This window comes from Manis javanica, chromosome 9 (genome assembly GCF_040802235.1).
Source record: "Manis javanica isolate MJ-LG chromosome 9, MJ_LKY, whole genome shotgun sequence".
NCBI classification, from domain to species: domain Eukaryota; kingdom Metazoa; phylum Chordata; class Mammalia; order Pholidota; family Manidae; genus Manis; species Manis javanica.
Window position 1 is genome coordinate 123772990 of NC_133164.1, and position 22984 is coordinate 123795973.

Genomic DNA, 22984 nt, shown 5'->3' on the forward strand with positions numbered 1-22984 from the left:
CCAGGGCAGGCATGGGCACATGCTCTCTCTTTTCTTTCGGAGACTGTCCACTGCAGTGCGTTAAATAAGCATATCACTTATCAAAGCATATTCTGTCACCTGAATACTGTGAAGCTAATTAAACGCCCCAGCAGTAACTTTATACATATACGTGAAAACTTTTCAGCAAGAGAAAACATCTCTTTAATTGATGGCTATGGCATTATCACGTGTTTATTTTTAGGGACACTTTATGAATGTGCAAGAAATTTCTTTATACCACATGCCTAGGGAAAGAAAGTAGCTATTCATGTCCATCGTGTGGGGGGTACACTGGATGACCATAGGTGCTTTGAAAGCCCTCCCACCTTCCTCGCCAGGCTCCTGTTCCAGACGGCACGCAGACATGTACACAGGCAGGTGCAGATGGCACGGACACAGGCACACGTTAACTCTTGCTTCATGTAGAGACATCCTTTCCCCACGAACAGGGGCTGTCCCCTTGACTTATATTTCTTAATGCTCTAAAGATAAGGTCTCAGCTGCCAGGTCATTCTCCTAAGTCACACAGGCCATTCTGCTCCTGTTGGACATGGGGCCGTGAGCACGGGCATCCGGTGTCAGCCTATGCTTGCCAATCTGTGGCCGTGGAGCTGGGCTTCATCAGAGGGCAGTGTTCCTTAGATATTCAGAAACATTTTTAAATGGATTTATTGGGTCCTCAGACAGATTAACAATGGAATGGCTGGTTCTTCCGCAAAAACTAAACTCTGAATTCTGTTGTACCTTCTATCCTACAGAAACAGAGAAAGTGTGACCCACCTGAACCTCAGAGCAGGTTAGCAACCTGGTCCTGTGGCAGCCCTGCTGCAAAGGGCACATCAGGTCAGACGAGGCTGTTGTTGAATGCCAACCAAAGAGTGAACTCCGATGTGCTCCTACTGTTATGATTCTAAATTTGTTTTCAAAGTTTGGTTTTCCTGTCAACTTTTGTGCATATATAAACAATATACTTGTGTATAAAAAATACACACACTTATACCTCCAATATATTTGAACAAATCAATAACCACAAAAGATTTACATAAAATTAAATATTGCACATAAACACATACATATATCCTGACAGAAAAAAACTGTTGTGCTTAAATCTATCTTACATATTTTATGCTAAATTAAATATGTCACTGCTCTTAAAATCTTCATTTTCAATATAAGTTCCTTTAAAAACTAGGATGCTGCTGTAGGCTTTCATTTATAATACTCTGCAATATGAACCAAAATTTGAATCATGAGTTTTATATACTGACTTTTAAAACAAAGCTCAAAATTCAAGTGATTTCCTTGAAGTGGCACATGTTTCTCAGCACTGAGGCTGGTGGCTGGCTGTGCTGGACACGCACTGGGACCTCTTGTAGTCATTTTCTTATCAGCTTGTCGAGTGGGGAAGATCTTTATTTCTTAGCTATGAAGAATGAAACATGAGGAGAATTCAGCTTTGGGGGAGGGTTTTATTCCAATGTGTTGATCATAATGCTATGATTAATTTGTGTTGTATAAATGGAGGGAGGACCATTTTTAAGTGGCTCTTTAGATCCTTCCTTTTCTCATCCCCTGTAATATTTATAATCCCAGAGTCTCAATATAATGTTAAATGTTTCTTATATTTCCAGAAATTGATTTTTTTTCAATAATTCATCACAAAATAAGCTAATGGGTTACAAGAAGCCCAACGGATTTCAAACAGCTACACAGCAAGACAATGATGCCTATTGTCTTCATAGTCATTTACAGTCTCAGGGGCCACTTACTGTGTCCTAGAGCCTCTGATGGCATTTCCTTTATCAGTTTGGCAGAAGTAAGGGACCAGAGGAAGAGCGAATATTAGCATTAAAAAAATTCTGTAAGAAGTTCAAAAAACTAATATTTTATTTTTAAAATGCTGAGAACATGATAAAACTAGAAATGCCCCATGTTTTCAGCAACTGAAACCAAAAGCAGATCAGAAACAGGAAAGTCCCTTAGGTTCATAATGACATTTTTTATGCTTCCTGAAAAAAAAGACTATAATTTGTTAGGGAGAAAAAAAAATGATACAATACCTAATTGGAGAATTACAACACAAAAATGGTGCCATTTTCTACTGGAAGTATGCATTCTGCATTTCAATTAATCTTTTCCTGTACAATATTGTAACATTAACAAGAATTAGTAATAACAGGACATGTGAAAAAATGGCACAATGTTATTGACAGTACAGCAGTTATACATTACTGTATATATGTGCACATACGGCCCCCAAACATATGAGATTGGCACAAGAGCAGATGAAGTGCATTTCTAGTGTTTTCAATGGAGTTTCAGAATATATTCCCCAACCCAGAACTGCTGTAACCACTGTGCCAGCAAAGCATCCCTATGTCTACCAAAATGCCACCTCACTGGCCCTTGCTCTTATTATCAATTTTATGAAGAACCCCACATGTCTGGCTCTGGTATTCCCTTAAGTTCATGCTAGGCATTAATGTTAACTATTAAATTGTGTTGCTAATACACGTGACCACACCTGGAAAGATGATAATCAAAATGTCCTTCACTGGCTCCATGAAGTCTGGGGCAGGGTCCATGTTTCAGTGGAAACGAAGGTACGATGATGCTTCACTGATAACGAAATTTGAAATCCCTGTGTCCAAATAATGACAAAATCATAAATCTCTATTATCCTAATATAAAAATGTTAACATTTAAAAACCAAATTTGAACTCCATAACTTAGTATTAGGGGGCACGTGTATATTTATGAGCATTTTGGTTGAGAAAAAAATACAGTATTGGAATTTGCCTCCAACTCCTCAATATTTAAACATTAATGCAGAAAAAATAGAATTTCTTAAACTACTATTTGGTCAGTGTTAACACGTAATAAGGTTTGTATTTATTTCCAAGGTCATGGTTGGTGAGCAAAGAAAGAGATCAATCCCAAGTGTAAAAAATTGGTTTTCTGTATCAATTGGCCCCAAAGGGAAATTTTCCAGATAGGTTTCTTGTTACTTGACATGATGCAGTCAAAATCATATTTGTCCCCTTGTCATGTTATTTTAGCAGGGTGAGTTGAGTGAAGGGAACAGGTACCCATGCGTATTGATCAGTGATCATGGCAAAGAGCTCTTATTAGGTGTTGAAGGCCACCAGCAAGGCGTGAGAAATGAAGGGTGTGCTGGACAGGTTATTGATGACGGCAATAAGCCAGCGTGCCGGGCCCCCACACGGAGCCACGGCGTCAGCCCGACGAGCACATCAGGATAGATTTGCTCAGGGAAGGACGGCATGAAGAAACATGGAGCTCAGCCTCTCCCCTGGCAGAGTTATTAGAGTTCATGGGAGGAAGATGGACTGTTTCAATATGTTAAACACTGGGGGCGGTTAGGGGAAATCCGCTGTCACCAGAGTGCCATTGCTGGGGGAGCTTCCGTCACCTTTCGTTTTTCCTCCTTTGAGAAATTTGAATCTGTTTTCACTCCAGCGATACCGGCATCTAGGTCTCTGCACAGGCTTTGGGAAAGCAGAGAGACACGGCATCTCTGTGTGAACTTGGCTGGTCTCTAATTTCTTAAAGTCACTGAAGACTTGTCAGTCCACCAAGAGCATAGGGTTAGATGCACTGAACATGCTTTTGGCATTAACGTGCTCCCCGCTGGCTAAGATGTCCTCCCCAGCCAGCTTCACTGTGTACAAAGGCCTGCTGCCGGGTGACGTTCAGGCACACAAGCCTTCGATGCTTCCTTCTGGAAAGAAGAATCAAAGCTGGACGACATAATGTGAAATCAGAGCATGCAATTTTAGACCACCCTAACATAATTAATTTTGAAGCCCAAGAAGTGAAGAAAAATACCTCTTGCTGTAGTATAGAGAGCTCTGAATTAGGGGACCGGCAGCTTTCAATATAAACCCTGCTTCAGGGTTGAACTTCCTCGGCTGAAAGGTCACCACATGATTCAATGTTTCTCATCCTACCACAATGTAATGACATTTTAGGGGATGTTTGCAAATGTATAAGCTGCCCTATTCAGAACAGCATTTGATTCTAGTATTGAATGTAGCCCTGCCTGCTGCCACTGGCATTTGTGCTGGGGACAAGGGGGACAGCAACAGAAGGTCTCAACAGGAATCCTTGCCGTGGGCGTGACAGGCGACACCAGGCACCTCAGGGACCCTTTGTCGGACCGGGGGTGCAGTTCCCTCCCTGTAATGGAAAACATCTCCACTCACCTGGCCACCCTCATGGGCTGGCCCGATTTAAAGGCCCTCTTCTAAGACAGCTGGTTAGCTCAGTAGCTCTCATTCCTCTAAAAGCTAATTTCCAAAAGTGCATGTCCCATATTCTAGCATAAAATCTGATGTTCCCTACTTTATTTCTTCTTCCAAACTGGAGTCGCCCCAGGGCTTCCTCTTGAACACATCCCTGTGGAGCTGTGTGTGTGTGTCTGCATGACGTAAGTGTTTTGACCATTTGGCAAAGCAGCAATCTAATTGTGGCAGTACTTGGTGGATATTTTGTTTCCCTTTTCTTAAAAAAAGTGTCTGAAATTTGAGAAATAACATGAAAGTTGTGAAACCATTTTGCAGGACCTTGGTGCCCATTTACACTATGGAGAACTTAGTTCTTGATGGTCACTCAGGTAGAACTGGTCCAAGGAGTCTATTCCTTGTAGGCCACAACCCCACATGAACAAACCTATTTAGTGCCATTTTCTGTCCTAACAAAAATAAAACGTGTCCTTGCTCAGTGAACCCGAGAGCAGCAACTCTATTTAAACATGTTTATCGCCAGCATCATTTAACCGCCGTCCAGGCTGGGCCTATGACGGGCTCCTCACAGCAGTGTGGGATTGTCTAATTAAGGCACCGGCCAGGAGAGCAGCTGGATGAATCACCACCATTAGCCACAGCAATTACTGGGTGGTTAGAGAGCCGGGCACTGGCAGACGGGGCACGGGAGAGCCTGCCGACCAGCCGCACGCGGGCCCGGGAAACGCGCACAGCCAGAGCGGCCGCACAGCAGATTCCTTCAGGAACATGGCTTGCAGATGACAGAGTTCTTAAGTCTCTCAATACAGAGAGCAAGCCCGCTGGTAAACAAAGGACTGGCAAGCTCAGCCAGTTGGTAAGCTCTGAGGTATTGATTATGCAAGAAAATATTCTCTTGGTAAATGGATGGTGACCACTGGGAAATTCGGTCGCCCCACAGTACCGTTTGCTCATCTACTTCTGCCCACACACAGGTCCTGGGGACACATGCACCCTAAGGGCCATGGCCACGTGGTCTGCACTCACACCGGGGACCGGGGGTCCTGGGCTTGCAGACGGCAGGCCTCCCTGAAGCCCGTCGGCCAGAGCCCTCGCCCCCCCATCTGCCAGTGTGCGGCGCAGCCGGGCCTCCCACGGGGGACAGTGGGCCCCCAGTCCCTGGTCTGCCTCCCCAACGGAGGGCAAGCCCCACACCGGGAGCGGTCTCATGGGGTTTTCCCACGGCTGAGTACGTGGAGCCTCCAGACTGCCTGACACACTGTAGGTGCTCAATAAAGTTCAACTGAATCCAGGAATGAGTCATCTGATCTGTAAGGTAAACCTGTTCAGTGGCTGTATTATCCCTTTTTTAAGGGTGAGAGAACTGAGTTCCAGGCGGAGGATGTGCTCAAGGTCATACCGTTGCCTGTGATCTTCCTGGAGAATGAGGATTCGGTAACTCTGCACACGGCCTAAAGCGGTTCAAATCCCACTGAATTCTTTCCTTATCTTGTTGATCTGTTTGTTATTTTGTCCTGTAAATATTATAATATTATCACTTAAACACATGTGCAAGGTGCAATGGTTTTCTGAAGTGTGTAATTAAAACTTTGGAAGCTGCCGTAATTAAATACCCCATTTAACAGAATGAAGAAATATCAGCGCGGTCAGGCAGCCTTTCTCTCTGATTCCGTCCTGACGCGCCTGACGCGTTCTCTGCCCTCAGACTGAGAGCTGGTACTTCCCGTCAGGGCTGAACTGAGCCCAAAGTCTGCGAGATGGAATCTCACACCTTTAAGATAGTCTTACAAATTTCACAGTTGTACAGCAATTCTTTTCCCACTGAACTGTGACTACTCTTTGGGAAAAAAGAATGGTAAACACTCTCTAAAATGTTTTTTTTAGTATTGTATTTTAGGTTCAAAATAACCCAAAGAGCTCAGACACAGCTCCATTTAGTTCAGAGTATTTGTTGCTCACCTTGGTTCACACACATGTGTATACGCACACACACACACATACACACACTCATTCTTACATGTGCCTTTCCCGTTAATATCTTCTTCAGCATGTATTGCACATTTCCTAATGATTTGAATGTTGAGTAGTTTCGTAAGTTTTTCTTTTTACCAAAGCCACTAACCTACTGTCTTCCCATGAGTGTGACTTGTTCCTCTTCAGCGGTAATACTCTGTTCACACTCGTAAATACTATGGTTGTTCACAGGAGGTGGTGGCTTCTGGAGGCACATGTCAAAGCTACACGGGATGTAGGGGGCTTCCTGGGTCATGGGGGGAGGTGGGTAAAGCATCCTCGACCGGCCCAAGTGTGCTGGGAACCTGGCGCTGGGCGCACCGCCTGTGGGGCTCACCCTCTGCCCTCACCAGGGAGCCGCAAACTGATCCTGCTGGGAAGCCCACTCAGGGCGGCCTTCTCTGCTGAGAAACAGACACGAGGAAGCAGAATCCCGCTCCTCGCAGGAAGTCGCCGGCTCTAAAGAAACGTATTGACCGAAGCTGCCTTGTGGTGAGACATCTTTGTGTATTCTCACCATTCCTCACGCATGACGGTGCATATCCTTTCAGTAGTTCCAACACTTGTACTAACGTGACAAGAGAGCATATGATCTCATGAGAAACAAGAAAAACACCTGTTTTAGATGGTTTTTGTGCTTGCTGCAGCAGCTCGTGTGACCTCTGGTTACTGACTTTCCGGCCATGGAAAAGGTCCTTTAGAGAAGTGGGGGCAGGCGGAGGGTGAAGAGGGACTTAAAGGAAAATACAGGAGACAGAAAATCAGAAACACAACCTCAGTGTTTACAGGGGTAAAAAGAACCACCCTCAAGAAAGGCAGCACTGCAGGAGCTGGGCGTCCTGTGCACAGGGCCCTTCCCACCTCCTGGCAGTGTCTGTCTGCCCCCCTGAGAGTTGGCAGCTCTGCCTGCGGCCTAGAGGCCAGGGCCAGGGCACCTGCCATCCCACAGGTGGGTGAGCTGCCTGTCCAGGATTCGGCTCACGTGTGTTTTTTGCAGGCTGCTTCGGAGCTAGAGATGCTCTTGATCATCAGGATGGGATTTCGCTCGGGCCACTTGCAGTACTTGATCATGTGTCTGTTAATTTTGTTTCACGTTTTCAGTCGGCACACGGAGTGGGGGTTGAACCCTGCACAGAGGGTGAAGTGTCATTCAAGAGTAACAAGCAGGTTTCTCAGCAAGATAGGCGCCTGCCTGGGGCTGCCCACCCAACGCCCACACACAGGGTCCCCCTGCTACGTGGCCCTGCCTGCTCACAGATGCTGCAGCGAAGCTCAGGTCTGTCTGCTGCTGAGGAGGCCTTGCAAAGCCGCTGGAGAGTAGCCTGGCCTGCAGGGCCATCTTGCTGGGGCCATGTTGATGGGGGGCCGACCCCGGCCCATGGGCTGATCCTCACGGACGTCCTAGATATTCCTGACTATTGGAATGTAATAATCATTACGTTCAGCCCTGAACAGTGTACAGTCCATAGGGTGAGACAAGGATCACACCAGCAAACCCCAAATTACACACTTTTATCACAAAAGTCAGCCTCTCAGATCAGGGTAATTAACACTTTATTTAAATAGTCACTGTTAGTCAAATCATCTGCGTGTAACTGCTCATTTCTACCACGGATCCTTCTGAGGGCAAGAAGGCCACGGGCCCTCCCGACATGGGTGCCTGCAGCATGTGGTGACCAGCCGCAGAGGCCGCGGGCCTGGGGTGCTGTCTGCGTAGGAGGGCGCGGAGGGGTCCTGCCCTGCATGGCCCCATGCGGGACGCCACCCCCTCTCCCTAAGGCTGCGCTGCCGGCGCCCTGGGGCCCTCGGGACTGAGGGGTGCTGCTGTCGCAGACCCCATGGCCTCGTTGCTGGCCTTCCCGCCCCGAGTCTCAACCATTTCCATGTTTCTTCGGGACTCGGGCGCCCACCTGACCCTGTGAAGCTCCTGTCCCTCTGCCCCTGAGGGCCACCACCCACCCTGCTCCCAGAAAGACCACCTTCAGGTCCTGCTCCTTTCTGTGGGCAAATCCACTTTGCCCCACTCACCAGAATTTTCCTTTTGTGTCAACCTATTGCCCCCCCCCTTTTTTTACTCTTTATCTTGCAGGGGAAGTGGGGAACCATGGGGCTAAGTGACCTAGTAAGGTGAGTGACACCAAGGATGATGTGGATTTTGGTTGCAGTCCCGCGGAAGTCTGTTTGCCATGGCTTTTCAGGGGTTTTGAAATTCACACAAGAGGCAGCTACAATGTGTGGCAGGCAGCGATGACAGTCCACTACGGGCTTTGTGCCCGTGCCAGGTATGCACGCGGAGTCAGAAACAAGGAAAGATCTGCCTGCAGTGACTTCGTGGGCTGCCTTTGCAGAGGGAAGAGGCATTTCTCAGTCACAGTCAGAGGCTGGACACTGGGTGCTAATGGTTTTGCCTCCTCTCCTGGCATAAAATGTGCCAGGGATTAAGCCTGATGACCCCTAAGGCTGGTTGTTCCAGATACTTTGTAAATGTAAAACTTGTACTTGGCCCTGAAACGCCAAAGAAAGTCACGAGCAGCACCTCCTGCCCGGAAAGCCCCGCCTTTGGCCCCAGTGCCCGCGGGGGGACTCTACCTCTGTCTGCACCCCCACCAGAAAGCAACGGGCGTGTTTGCTGCCTGCACCCCAAAGTCCTAATCTCCGGAGTGAGGGTGGAACTGCCTATCCTGTCACAGGGAAGACGCATCAGGCCTCCCAGAGTGGTTTGTAAATCACCGCTGATATGTAAACAAAAGAACTTCTCGTTGTGCTTATTGATCTTTGATGGAAATGAAGCACAAGCTCTGGATCTTTCTATTTTACTATTCACAGCACTGAGTCATTCATTCATTCAACTGTTCAGTCAGTACCTATCACTGCCATTCAGCGCCCTGCTTGGAAGAGGCCCAGCCGGGCCTGCCCTCATGGGGTTTCTGTTCCCGGGTGAATGGAGCTCTGAAAGGGAAACAATTCTCTGATACACTCACCCAGGAGGAGGGGTTAATTCCTGATGAGTACTTAATGTGTTAGCCTTCCCAGGATTTTTGCATTTTAATAGGAGCACTTTCTTAACTGAGAGACATGAATTCCTAATGCTGGTCGCTCCAGGGTGTTAAAAATGAAATGTAGGGGAGTGAGAAGGACCCAAAGGCTTCAGGGCGGGTGTGCAGGCAAGACTGGGCTCTGAAAGTGCGCGACCCCTTCACGCCGACAGCGTTCCCTCCTTCGGCACTCACACGGGAAACTGAATCCTGGTTTTAAGCTCCAAAGACATGGGGTTCAGGGGCTTGGTGGGTGTGGCCAGACACGGTCATGGTCAATACCTGGACGGCACGGTCACAACGCTACGCCCTGGGCACAAGGACTGCTGTGCGAGGGCACCGCGTCCTCGCTGCGTGGGGCTGACTCCGGGCTCGCAGAAGGTGTGGGGTCCACACGCGGGGACGGAGAGGGAAGGAAGTGCCCTCCGTGGGCTGGGGACGCCGCTCTGCCTTCTTCCCACAGGATCCCATTCACTCGGGTCTCGCTTAGAAAACCTTTCATCCACTTTGAAGATGAGGCCGCCGGCCGGGGTGAGGTCCACGAAGGACTGCGGGGCTCAGAGGTGCCTGGCCGCCCGTGCGCGCAGCTCTCTGCTCCTGCCCTTTGGAGGCGCACACGGGGGGTGCGAGGAGCCCGGACCTCGGAACCCCCACCCGGCCGGCCGGCGCCTCTCCCGCCCTCGGGCGCCCGAGCTCTGAGGCCAGGGGAGGGCAGGCTTCCCCACCACCTGGCACACGTGGACTCCACGCGGCACACGCACACATCGCGTGGCGCTGTGTTTGTCCAGGGCCCCTGCCGGAGCCCCCGGCCTCGGCCAGCCCTGTGCCAGCGCGATGGCCAGAGCTGGAAGTGTCTACAGAGAGTGACGTGTTTCTGCTCTGGGAGACCGTGGCCACATTGTCACGAGAGAATGGAACGGGGAGGGGAGACGCCGGGAAGAGCGGGCGGGCTTCGATGAAAGCGCCCAGGGAGACGCAGAGGAGGCCTGCCTGCCCGGCGGGATCACACCCCTCGCCCCCTCCGGGCCTCGGCCGCGTCCAGGTCCGGCGACCCAAGCGCACCGGAGGCAGTGGGATGGCCTTATCGCTTCACAGACCTCACACAGCTGGTCGCTAGGCGTTCATTTACAATATCACTTATAATGTTTTGTTTGGGGCTAATTAATGTTCGGCGACTGGGTTTGTCTTTGCCAGCGATTTATTTAACATGAATTTACTGCAGGAAATTCACAGGCCAGTAGTAGCACATGGGATGATGTCTCTTTAGGCGAGTAAAGGAATATGGCCTCCAAAGCATGGCAGATTGATCGCACTGCTGACCAGGCAACGGGGGAGGAAGAAATGAATCCACATTTAGGTGAGGTGCCCCTTTCTACCAGTTGGTACTTGGGGGGAGGGCTCAGCCCACCAAGAGCAGACGTCCAGCTGCCGACACAAAACCGATGTCTCCTGTTGCCAAGTGTGCTACTGGGGGACGAGGGCAAGAGGGTCTTTTCCATGGGGCTGCTGTGGGTAAAGGCGTCTGAACTGCAGCAGCCACGTTGGGGAGTGACGGAGGTGAGCAGAGTCGCCTGCCCAGACCGCGCACTCCCGGTCACCCGCACGCACCCTGGTGTCCGTCACCTCCAAATGTCCCCTGCCTTAGCGCTCACTGTATGTTTTCATGGCCAAGCCCCCAGTGGGGCCCCTCAGCAGCTGAGCTCCGGAGTGTTTGCCAGTGACGAGGGATGAGATGAGGACAGCCTCCCACAGCTACCCCACTCTGATAGCAAAACTACTCTCCACATCAATTTCATTTTTGTTATGAACAAGTGGATCTGAAATACTATCAAACCAATATACAGCAGTGTTAGTTATCTCATTTATAAATGGCGTTGTATCTAAGGTTATTAAGAAGAGAACTGAACGCCACATTAAAGCACCCTGGTCTCTGTCACTCCAGTCTCCGTAAAAGAAGCTGAAACGTTCACGGACTTCTTGCCACGTGCATTCCACAGATGCGTAACCGGAAGGGAAATTGAGCTGGAGTAGGTTCAATTGGTTATCTCCCTCATTATCCAAGACTTTCCATTTCTCATTATAAGGTAAGACTAGATGACCTAAATTAAAACAAAATCAAGAGTGAATTAGCTGTGTTCAAAGAGAAAATGTGATGCGCTTGACTTAATGTTACAGTATGGGTGGGGGTGAGCCACCTGGGAAGGGTCTGAGGCGGGCATCCCACCGGAAGGCCCTCGTACCTCCTGACTGGGGGCTCAGGACTGCTCTGGAGAGCACATTGTGTTTCTTCTGCTTGTCCTGCATAAACATGCCCTGTGACCTGTGACCCTGGCATGCTGCTACTCCAGTTTCAACCCATTAACATGTATATGCTCAGAACACACTTTGGAGACAGTAGGCAAGGGAGACTTAGAGGGACTTCTATCCATCTTTAAACAAGCTGACTACGGTCAGCAAACATATGCCTTTAAAGAACTTGCACCTTTAAAATGTTTGCTTAGTTTCTTTCATAACCAGTCGTTCATGAAGGTCTTTGTGATGAAATATGCAGCTAATTGACTTTCCTAATGAGTGACTTTCCTGCTACTAAGAGTCTGAGCCTCTTGCTTACATGTAAGCATGTGTGTGCACACTCGTGCCTGTATGTTAGCAAGCAGGGGGAGGACATAGCCCAGACAGCTTGGGCCTGAAGCAAGGGTGTGGGGCAGGCCTGGCCTCACACCTTCATTCTCAGGTCACTGCCTGTGGGGCCTTGATGCAAACACCAAATCCATCCAAGGGTCTGTTTTACCACTTGTGACATGAGGATGTCAGGACCCACTGGGGGGTGATTATGAGCCTTAAAAGGGGTAAATGGGGTCCCAAGGTACAGACCTCCAGTTGTAAGATGAACAAGTTCTGGGGACTTAATGTATATGTAGTGACAATAGTAAGCTGGGATGTGCGGTGTATTTGAAAGTTGCTAAGAGTAGATCCTAGACGTTTTCATCCCAAAACAACATGAACTGTGCAGTGATGGGTATTAATTAACCTTAAAATGGTGATCATTTCACAATATACACATATTCCAAATCAACCTGCTGTACACCTTAAACTCACAACATTGTATGTCACTCACAGCTCAGTGAAGCTGACCCCAAAACCCCACAACACCACCCAGAGGCAGAGGATGAGAGGGCCCCGAGCTGGTGCTCAGGAGCCTCCGAATCCTCAGGCAACTGCACCTCGTGGCCTGCAGCGCCTGTGGGGCGCTTCCCAAGGGGGCTGTGCCTGCCCGGGGACACAGTGCTAGCCGGGCAGACAAGCTGGCGCAGAGGCCTGCAGGCCTGCAGATGAGCTTTGCGGGAGTTTGTGTGAAAAGCTGAGAGTGCGTTTGCTTATGAAAAGCCCTAAGTCACTGCCAACCGTCCGATTGGCTTCCAGGAAATGCATGCATGCAGTGGAAATCCAGCAACTTCCTATGAAGGAAGTTGAGATCTCCACCCAAGGCTCAGGGCTGGAAGCCGGCGTCCGCCACCTCGGCGGTCCAGGGGCCCCTAACGTCTCTGCCCTGGTGGACGCTCCATGCTGGTGGCCTCGGACAAGCCCCGGCTCCTCAGGCCGCTGTCGGGGATGTCCATTCAGAGGCTGTCTTACTCCAACACAGCAACAAGAGCACAGCGGGCACACATTGGTGCAAACCAGGGCGTTACTCTGAAGAACAAGTCTAAGGGCATCTGGCTAAAGTACCTGAGCGCCGGCAGGGAAAGCCTCGGGTGTCCAGTGGCCAGCAGGATGCTGTGCGGTGCCCGGCGCTCAGGGAGCTGCTCTCCTTCTCTCCTCTGACACCAAGGGCCGCATGGGGCCAGCAAGTGGGTTTGTAGCTTTGTCCTTAATAATAAGGTTTCAGAGATGGGCACCCAGCCAGGCCGATGCTCTCGTGTACCAGCCTCTCCGTGAGTTGCCGTTTCACTTTCCCACCCCTTCCTGTGTTGGCTGCTCTGTTCTTCTCTCTCAGCATCATGTTGCTATGTAAGGAAATTGGGCCCAACGAGGCAGAGCCCATCCCAGAGAGGCTGATTCACGCTTATTCAAGTCCTGCCTGACATGGGGCTGCCCTGTGACACGGGGCAGGTGGAGGTGTGGCCATCACCCCTTGGTTGCACGCCCCTGTTCCTCCCAGCTGCCGTCCTCAAGTCAAATCCAGATGATTTGTGCTGATTTCATGGGGCATGGGCTGGAGCATCCCACAGCTTCCCACATGGCTGTGTTTATACAGCCTCCCCTGCACATCTCAAGCTGCTGCGTCTGTCAAAACACAATTTTCCTTCCTCCTTTCGGGCCGTGGTAGCCTTGTGCACTGGAGATCTCAATTCTGGAATGTCAGGACACCGCTGTGTGTTGTTCACAGCATCTCAGCGTCACTCTGTGGTGACTCCAGGGCTGCTCTGAGCTGATGTGAGGATGGACTGTGGGTGAGGAGAGGGCTGAGCAGACGCAGGGAGATGGGTGTGATTCAGAGGCAGGACATGGGAGAGGAGAGAGGGAGAGGTGAAGAGGAGACAGATCTACTGGAGCATTTTCTGATTTCAGTTCTGGAATGGGCATCACACCTCCTGGTGGCCGGGCAGCCTCTCTGTCCTCTGATAATGATTTTATTTGCTGAGTACTCATGTCAAATGAGAGAGATTGAGAGGCAGGTTATTTTATTGTTGAAAAAGGAGGATGCATATATATTACCCCCCAAAAATGTATCTGGAACCTTCCCAAGAGCCAATACCATTTCTAATCCTTTATATATTACATCAAATAATTTTTATATCAAAACTTCTCCCCAAAGTATACTTTCTGGTTTTTAATTAGCAAGTTCTACATGGCTCAGTCTTTTTCCTATTTTTGTGACCAAATATCCTGCAAAAAGAGGTGATCTTTTAAACCAATAACTATTTCTGTGAAGTCCAGGCATGCTGAAAAATAGCTTTCAAGGCTATACCTTCAAACTGCTCTTATAAGGCCTTCGTATCACAGGGCAGTTCTCCTATTGCCATAAGGTAGCAAGAGATGATAGGCTTAGGGTAAGTTTCTGCATTAGTAATGCACTTTATTTTTTGTTAAGTTTTGCCCTTGAGCTAAAGGGAGACAAAAGTGAATAAAATGGTTGTAGCAAAGTATTCTGATATTTACGATTACATGCTTCACACAAAAGCCTGAACTTCTGCAGTAATATCAGCAGCAGCTCTGCCTTTAATCATCTTAATCTAAACAATGCTTAATTGTACATATCCTCAAATGTTCATATTTAAGGCCTGCATCTCTCCCTCCTTGAAACAGTCAGGCCCTGCTACTCAAGCTGTCATCCTGAGATTCCGCCCCCGCCCCCTGGGGTCACTTAGACAGGCGGGGTCTCGGGCCCCGCACCAGACCTTCTGAACCAGGTCGGAGGCGCTCGCAAGGACCCGGGTCTGGGAGGCTCTGGTTCAGGCAACTGTGTTCTTTGGGCCACAAAGAAAGGGGGAGCCCTGCCCCACACCTAGTCCTTCCCCTACAGCATCTCCAGTGAGGAGCGCCAAGAGTTGACGTCTTGATAATAACCGTGGTTTTCAGATCGCCTTGCCGATTAAGTGAATTCTTGGCCGTAAAGGGAGCACCTCCAGCTTGCCTTAGCTAATCACGATCAATTTACCTGATTCTGTTTTTTATTAAAGCCCCCGTCTTCTAGCTCCCTGGCATTTCCTACTACTCTCTGAAATCTCCATCTCTCTTCTTTCTGCTAAACCCACTTCACCCTGTTCTTGGGGGCCAGAGAAGATGAGAAAGAAAGATGCTCAGAAGAGACCCATGTGCCAGTGATGAATGGGCTTTCACTTGGATTAAAAAGCAGCTGTCCTTAAGCAAAGAGAAGACTGAGAGTGATGTTTCTGGGCCCGGCAGGTGCTCGCTAGAGAGAGTCTTCCGTGTCGTTCAGCTGGGATGTCTCTACCAGCAACCTGGCCTTTCCACATCACCTGTGAACGTGTGCGCGCGGTCCTTCTGCACTGGACTAAGCATGGGGTTTGTGTGTGTATGTGTGTGCTTCTAATTTTCACTTTAGTTTGCTTTGCCTTTAAATGTATGCAATTAAAAATAGAACACACTTGTCAAGAGTAAACGGTCGTCTTATATTCTCCCTCCCATTCTGGCCTCATTGACTCATAGTGACATTCCCAACAGTTTTATTCTGCCATAGACTGTGCGTAACCTTTTTACATCACAAACTGTCATGCAACCTCACAAGAAAATCCAGTTAATCAATTAGAATATCATACTCAAACTGCAAAGGAATTATGTGTCCCCTCTGCCGAAAACCGTTGAAACTGGTGGCACATTACATCAATTAAAAATATTTCATTTTCAAATGAAGCAGATGAATAAAGCATGAGCCACAGCTCACGGTTCTTCTGAACAGCAATCCGTGCTAATGGTTTTGTAGCCTGTATAAACCTGATATGGGCTCTGTTTATATGGCAAGCCAAATCCACGTCAGTGGTGTAATATTTCTGCTCATATGCACAATGCCTTATGCGGTGTTACATTGAATTGCACAAAAAGAAAGCTTTTAGCGTAGGCTTTTCCGTGGGTGAGTCGTATGATCGCGCACATATGCTCATGCCTTGTGAGCACAGCACAAGAAGTGCACTTAGGCCAATCGGTGAGGAATGATTCTTAACACTGGCCTTATGATAATCAGGGACTAGAGGGAACAGCAAATTCGCTGTCTAGGAAAAGGTATTTCTCTAGCTCATCTGTCACTTCTGGCACTGTGACAGACCTGCCCACATCTCCATCCAGCATAAGCGGGCATGCTAGAATGAGGTGGGTAGGGGGACACTGCCAGCCCCCCGAGGGGCACTTTTAGTCTTTTATGGAGCTCCTTCATGTAGGTTATGGGCTATGATCATCCTGAGATAACAGGACCCTTGATGGAAACGCCATCTACTCCAGGACGAGCTTGTACTTGTCCTGCTTCAAAGGAGCGGTTTCTTTCTTCTGCCCATTTATCTCCATTAACATAAAACTGGGCTGCATGTTTGCTCTGCAAATCTTGTTGGTACATTAGATACACAGCTCTGACATGGCCTTCACATTTAAGCCCATATCAGTTCTAACAGTAGTGTTTTACTCATGAATGCAAAAAAGAAGAATAGTAGAAAGTAAGAGAATGTGGAAGATACTAAAAAATCAGTATTAGGTCTAAAGATTCTTATTTCCTTCCCAGGATTTTATGTTCAGCTGTTTTAATATATTGGTTTTTCTTTCCAAGTTATGTTCTCCATTCTGTAGAGATTGAATTTGCTTTCCATTTCCAATGATCAAATAGTATATTTAGCTTAAAATAACTTCTGAAATGAGAACACTTGATTCAGTAAAGACTTTCCCCAGTTTGAAATTATAAAGACAATTTCACTGAAATAAAAATATATTCTGCTTCTGTCAAACGGTCGTAAGAGAACTTCCTTCCATTCTGCCCCGGGCCTAAGGCGCTCATGCTCGGTGCGCGGGCAAGAGGCGGGCAAGGCTCCCGGGAGAGAGTGCCGCGCGTCTGCACTCTCTGCAGGTGCTCAGCACGGCATCTCTGACCACAGGTTCGAGGTCAGTGTGAGTAAGCACAGAGACCCCAACAGCAGAGCCGGGATCTGAGCACTGCGGACAAAGCGGCCTCACCGCGGTCAGCAGGCCCTGGTGGCCCAGGCTTCCCCCATTTAGGACAGCGGTTTCCAGACCCCGATCCTCAGGGAAATGTGCATCCCAGCCCACCCAGAACCACGGAATCAGAAGGGCTGGCGCCCTGGAGCAGGGCCCCAGGCTACTTGGACCAGCCCCAGCCATGGTAGGGCTGCCACAGGCTCTCCAGGAGCCAACGCCAGGCTGGCCTGGAGCTTCAGTCCCCATGCTCAGGGGCCTGCGTTGCGGGGTACAGCCGCAATCCTGCTGGGCTGGTCGGAAAGGGCCCTCCCCCTCGTCTTCGTGAACCTTCAACCCCACCATCCCCCAGGGAAAGTATGATCTTCTTGCCCTCAGCGACATGGGACAATAGAACCTATTCCATTTGTTAGTTTTTTTAAAAATCTTGATCCATAACTTTTCAGTATGTCGATGTATATAGCACACGGGTCTCCATTTATAGTTTTGCCCTAGGCCTGCAAATGCTAGGGGCGGGCCTGACATTTGGCTTCCTGGGCCCCACCAGAGTACTAGGTATGTCCCAGCCCTGCTTTGAAACCCACTAGCTGTGTCCTCTTCATGATTTATTTAGACTCAGGCTATACCCCCATCCCTAACGCAAGGCAGGCTGAGGGGTTCTTGCTATTATCTAACCATCCACAATTGGATTATTAGCTTCATGTTTTTTAGAATTCTGGCTGAGAAGAATGACTCACTCATGTGCGATTCAGGGATACATTGTGTAGTTTTCACTCTGTGGAGGCTGTTTTCTTGACTCTGCAATGCAGGCCATTGTCGGTGACAAGCACCCTTGGAGGCAGTGTTGCAGCAAGGGATCTGGATCTACTTTTGTCAACTGGGGTGTGTGGTCCAGACGGACTCTGTGCAGAGGTGAACACGATAACCTTGACTGTGCTCCTTGGGGACCACCTGGGGCTGAGCCAGTGGGGCCCTGTGGCTCCCTGGGGCTTGGGAGTAAGGCGAGTCAGCTGCCCCACTGTTCGGAGCCCCCTTGGCCTCCCCACATAGGAAACGCGAGAACCGGAGTGAGGAGGCGCCTGTGCTCACGGCTCTGATTCCCCCGCCTGGTGTCCCCCGTCCACAAAGACAGAGCCTTTTATCCTCAGCCTGGCAGATCCGCTCCACGTGCTCGACCCGACCCGGTGATTCTGCCCCAGAGGGCCCTTAGAGTTTTGAACTATGAACAGTTACACTATTGCTGACAACAGTACCCAGATCCCCGCTTCTAGAATCAGTGAGGCGAAATGCTGAGAGTTAAAATTCATAAGCCATTTGTCAGATGGTGTTTGTTACATGTTTTGACATGGTTGTTTCATTTTATTTTTCCCACCCAGATGGAGAGTTCCTAAGTGTAACAGCCAAGTGTGCGGCCCCAAAATGTGGTGCACATTTGATAAGCTCCGTTTTGAGATGTGTGTGAGTGATGTTTCCAAACTTAGCTCTGTCTACCTGTCTTGGTCTACAAAAACTACCTCTAAATTTAGAACAATGGGTCTGTTTGTTAACCTGGATAAAAGCTCGCTGTGTGCTCTGCGTTTTTTAATATCTGGGCACACTTTGTTGTATTCATTGTCACTCCTCAACTGGACCTCTTACGTTGAAGTTAGAGGGACTGAACAAGGATCTGGAACACAGGAAGGGTAACCGAGACAGTCGTGTGTCCTCAGGCAGGTCGTGACCCTGCACCCCTGTGGCCCCAGCGTACACCTGCTCTCGGGGGGAGGTCGCTGTACTGTCTGCGTGCGTGCGCCTCATCAGCGACCCACTTGGAAACCACACCATTCCTTATGTTACCCATCCTTGGGGAACAGCTGGGAAGAAGGGCACTTGCCCGCCTGCCGCGGGGCTGGGAATGCTGAGCCAGTGGCCATCTCAGAGCAGCTCCCCTATGTCATCTCCTCTTCCCCTTCAGTTGCCAGATTGTAATAAATAACGTTCCAAAGTAGGTTCTTTTCCGAGGTTGACAGATCCTATTACTTAGCTTTAAACTTCATTTTAAGGAGGAGGAGGAATTCCACCAAAGGAGGCCCAGTCAGGTCCTTATATTGTGTTTCTAATTAGATTTTAAGTTGCTTTTAATGTCAGTTCTAAAGCACCGTGGTGGAGAATTAGTTGCTACCTGTAGAAATAAAATGTAAGGATGACATCCGGGCAGTCTGAGCCAGAGTGGATGCCCGTAATTTCCAGGAAATGCCAGCTACCCAGGCATGGGGCTGGGTGGGCCTACGGATTAGACAGGTAACTGCCATCTAATAACCAGGTTTAAAAGTTAAATTAACCTACGTTTCCTGGAGGGAAAACACTCCTAGGGGTCCCTGGTGCTTGAATGTTCCCTGGCATTGGCACCATCTAATGTCTGCTCTTGCTCACCATCACTGGCACTAATCTCTAAAGCCCCTGTCCTTCTTTTTATTTCCTAGTGAGAAAAACACTCCTTGGTTATGAAATAGATGACTTCATTCAGCCGTAAACTAATCTTAGTGAGAATGACATTCAGGAGTATGTGAGTATATTAGGCACAGAATACGAGTCGTTTCTTGATTGAGCCTGGCTTCACTGCACATGGGTGGACTTCCCTGGCAAAGGGGTCAGGAAGCAACTGGACTGTTACTGTCTGTCAGGAAAGTCTGAAAGAAGATTTGGAACCGCCTAAATATGAAGGCTGAAAACTCGCCGTCTCCAGCCTGGTTGATTAGCAAAGCACTAAACTCTGGAATTAGTTCATCAAAAATTTACTCTCCTGGAGCATGAGGTCATTTGGAAGAACATGCAAATCTTGTGACTGCAAATAATATAGAAAGGGAAAGTTGGTGCTAATTAAGGTAAAACTCACTTTTTTAAAAAATTTGTTTAATCTTTATGAAAGGTAGCAAGTATGGTGAGAAAAGTGAATAATTTTTTAAAATAACAGACTAGAATCTGGCTGTTTGTTAGTGTGACCCTGGGTAAGATATTAAGCTTTTCATAGCATTGCTTATAAGCAGACATTTCATGAGGATTAGAAATAATTATATGACTTGCCTATCAAAATTCTTGGTGGTAAATGATTATTAATGATTATTTTGCAAGCAATATATTACCACACAATGAGGTTTTGGCATTTTCCAAAATAGTTTTATAGTTTAAAAAAATCAGATCATAGAATTATTTCAAGTATGAAAATGAATAAATGCTTTACAAGTGCATCAAATCACTATTGCAAAATCTTAGGAAAGATCTAGACTAACAATGAGTTCTGTCGTTTGTGAGGGCTTTAGAGATATCCCATAACATACTTTTGAGAATCTAGTTCTTGGGTTTCGTTAAGGCAGGTCCCCTTCAAGGGAAGGCTTCTCCTGACCCTCATATCTCCAGCCGGGGAAGGTGATGGGGCCATCTGGAAGTCTGATAGAAGAGACGATTGGGAGCAGGGGTAGAGAAGGTGACAGCGTGGATGCGTGGAGGTGGGGAAGCCCGAGGAGCGTCAGCGGGCAGTGGCCGTGATGCTGGGGCACGGCTGGGCTGGGAGACACGTGTGAGGGTCATCTGCAAACAGAGAGTAATTGAACTCATGCTCATGGACCAGGCGAATGTCAAGAACAAGGGACAGGAGGGACACTGAAAAAGCCATTTAAGGCAAGAGATCATGAGCTCATGATTGGACCAGAGAAGGAGTAGATGGCAAAGGCCAGGAGGCAAGAGTTCCAAGCTCAGGGATTGTTCCAGAACATCAGATGCATTAGAACGAAGTGAAAGCAGTACTTTGTTGCTCTGGCCCTTGGAGAGAGCCCCTGGCGACCCCACGGGAGCTATTCTCAAGGAGATCTTGAGGCCGTCTTGCAGAGGGAAGGACTGAGCCAGAGGCGGGGAAACGGGTGGCAGGGGCTCTGCAGGCCCTCAGATGCACAGGGAGCCAGGCAGGTGGCCTGTGGCGGAGGTCAGGTACCAGGAAATTACTGTCATTGGCTCACGAACTACCATCACTCCCTAAACAGCAATCTCAAGGCCAGTGCTATTTTTAATTTGCCGGTATGCTCATTTTTAGTTCAGGAAATACAGACAGTTGTGTCTTTGGAGACCCACATGAATTAAATCTCAATGATGACTTAAAATAATGACCAGACCACAATCTCACTAGCTCAAACTGAAATAATGCCCTGCTGTTTTCCAAAAAAAAATCACCTCATTTTATTTTGAATTAATTTTCTTAAATATGTCAAGCTAATTGAATGAGAGAAATATCAGTGAAAAGAGGCCTTCCTCATAGGTGGGCCTTTATTTTCCAAATATAAAATTCATATATTTTTCTCAACAATTCATTAGCTGGGGACCCCCTCCAGGGATGGGAAGTCTAGCAAGGAAATTAATTCCTAAATGAGAAGCTCCTGCAGAAACCTCTCCCCCATGACACACAGAGTTATCGAAGAAAGACTCCCTCAAATACATGATACTAGTCTAGGAATTCACCAAAAGTGTGAATATTTATAAGGCAACTCTCAAGAACAAGCAGCCAATCCTCATTAGTTCCTTTGGTATTCATTATAATAAAATTAATCTTGATTAATTCATTCATTATTAATCTTGCATTCAAATGCAATTCCATAGAAATTGCATTGTGATTTAGCAATTAATTTACATGCCAAGATAGAGAAGCCTTTTCTTGGTCCTCCAAGGCACTGCTCTCAGAGTGTCAGAGTCGCAGGCAGCTCCGGAAGACCCATTTGTCTAAAAATATTCCCAGACAAAAAAAAGAAATATCTAAGTTATATTTGTTTAAGAAGGGAGAGCTCTTTCCTGCTTCATGTTGTACACCCTTAAAAAAACAACAGACCAAGTGTTTCAGCCTCTGGGCAGGAGAAAAAGGTGCATGTATTTCTAGTGTCCAAATAAAGTTAAGGTGTGTGTGCAGTTTGATTGAAATTTGAAAGTTTCTCATTTCCACTCATCCTCTAAATGAGCTTTTAAGGAAATTTACTTTATAAGGAATACTGAAAGAACAAACTGTGGGTCCACAGCACCAAGCCAGTCCACGTGTGCATGGTAAGGTGACTGTCACATATGTAAGGTGTCGGGAGAGCAGGTGGCGTTGGCCCCGGTCATCGGGCGGGAAGTGGTGGTCTGGCTCCCAAGACGGGCTTCGCCGCTGCATCACCAGATGAGGCTGTGCGAAGCTCTCCTAATTTTCCCTCAGCATTGTTTCCACTGTTTAGTTTTCCTGAGCACCCCCTCCATCGGTATACGTTGTAGAATTAAGAATTAAAACTGTCTTGAAGAAAACTTGATCAATCGACTGCAGAAATATTGAGGTTTTCATTATTCATCCCCACCTCCCTGGGAAATTAGTGGGTACTGGAGCTCTCTGTTGATGTCCTTTCTCTCTGTCCAAGATTTGCTGATGTATGTATCCAATAAGGTGCTGGCATACTGTATTAATTCTGTGCAAAAGAAGGGAAAAAAATAGCAAACCAAGTTCTCAAAAAAAACTTGGAACCCTTCCACGCTAAGGATGTTTACTCGGGGTTTCTGGACTGCCTAGGAAACAAATGTTCCCATTTGATCTGATCAGCCCCATTCCGTATATCTAAGGCCACTGTGAAAGAAATGAGAACTTTCACTGACCCGTGAAAGGGATAAAGTAGAATTTCCAAGTAAAACGGAAAGTACACTGAAGCTTCAGTCTGCAGGGTGGGGCGCCCCTCATGTGCTGTATGGGAACCTGCTGGCGGCTGTGGACCGCGTGGGCCCACTCCTAACGCTGACCTCCGGGCTCCGGGGAGGGTCGGTCGGCCTCAGATGCGTGCTGGCTCACAGCGAGGTGTGCCCACCCTGGGCTCCCGCAGGGCGGCCCCTCTGCGGCTGCTCGCCACCAGGAACGAGCCCCCAGCCCGGCAATGGCTCTCGCAGGTGGGCTGGGGAGGATGAAGGCAGAGAGCTGGGGAGGGCGACCCCCTGCAGGACACGGAGGGCAGG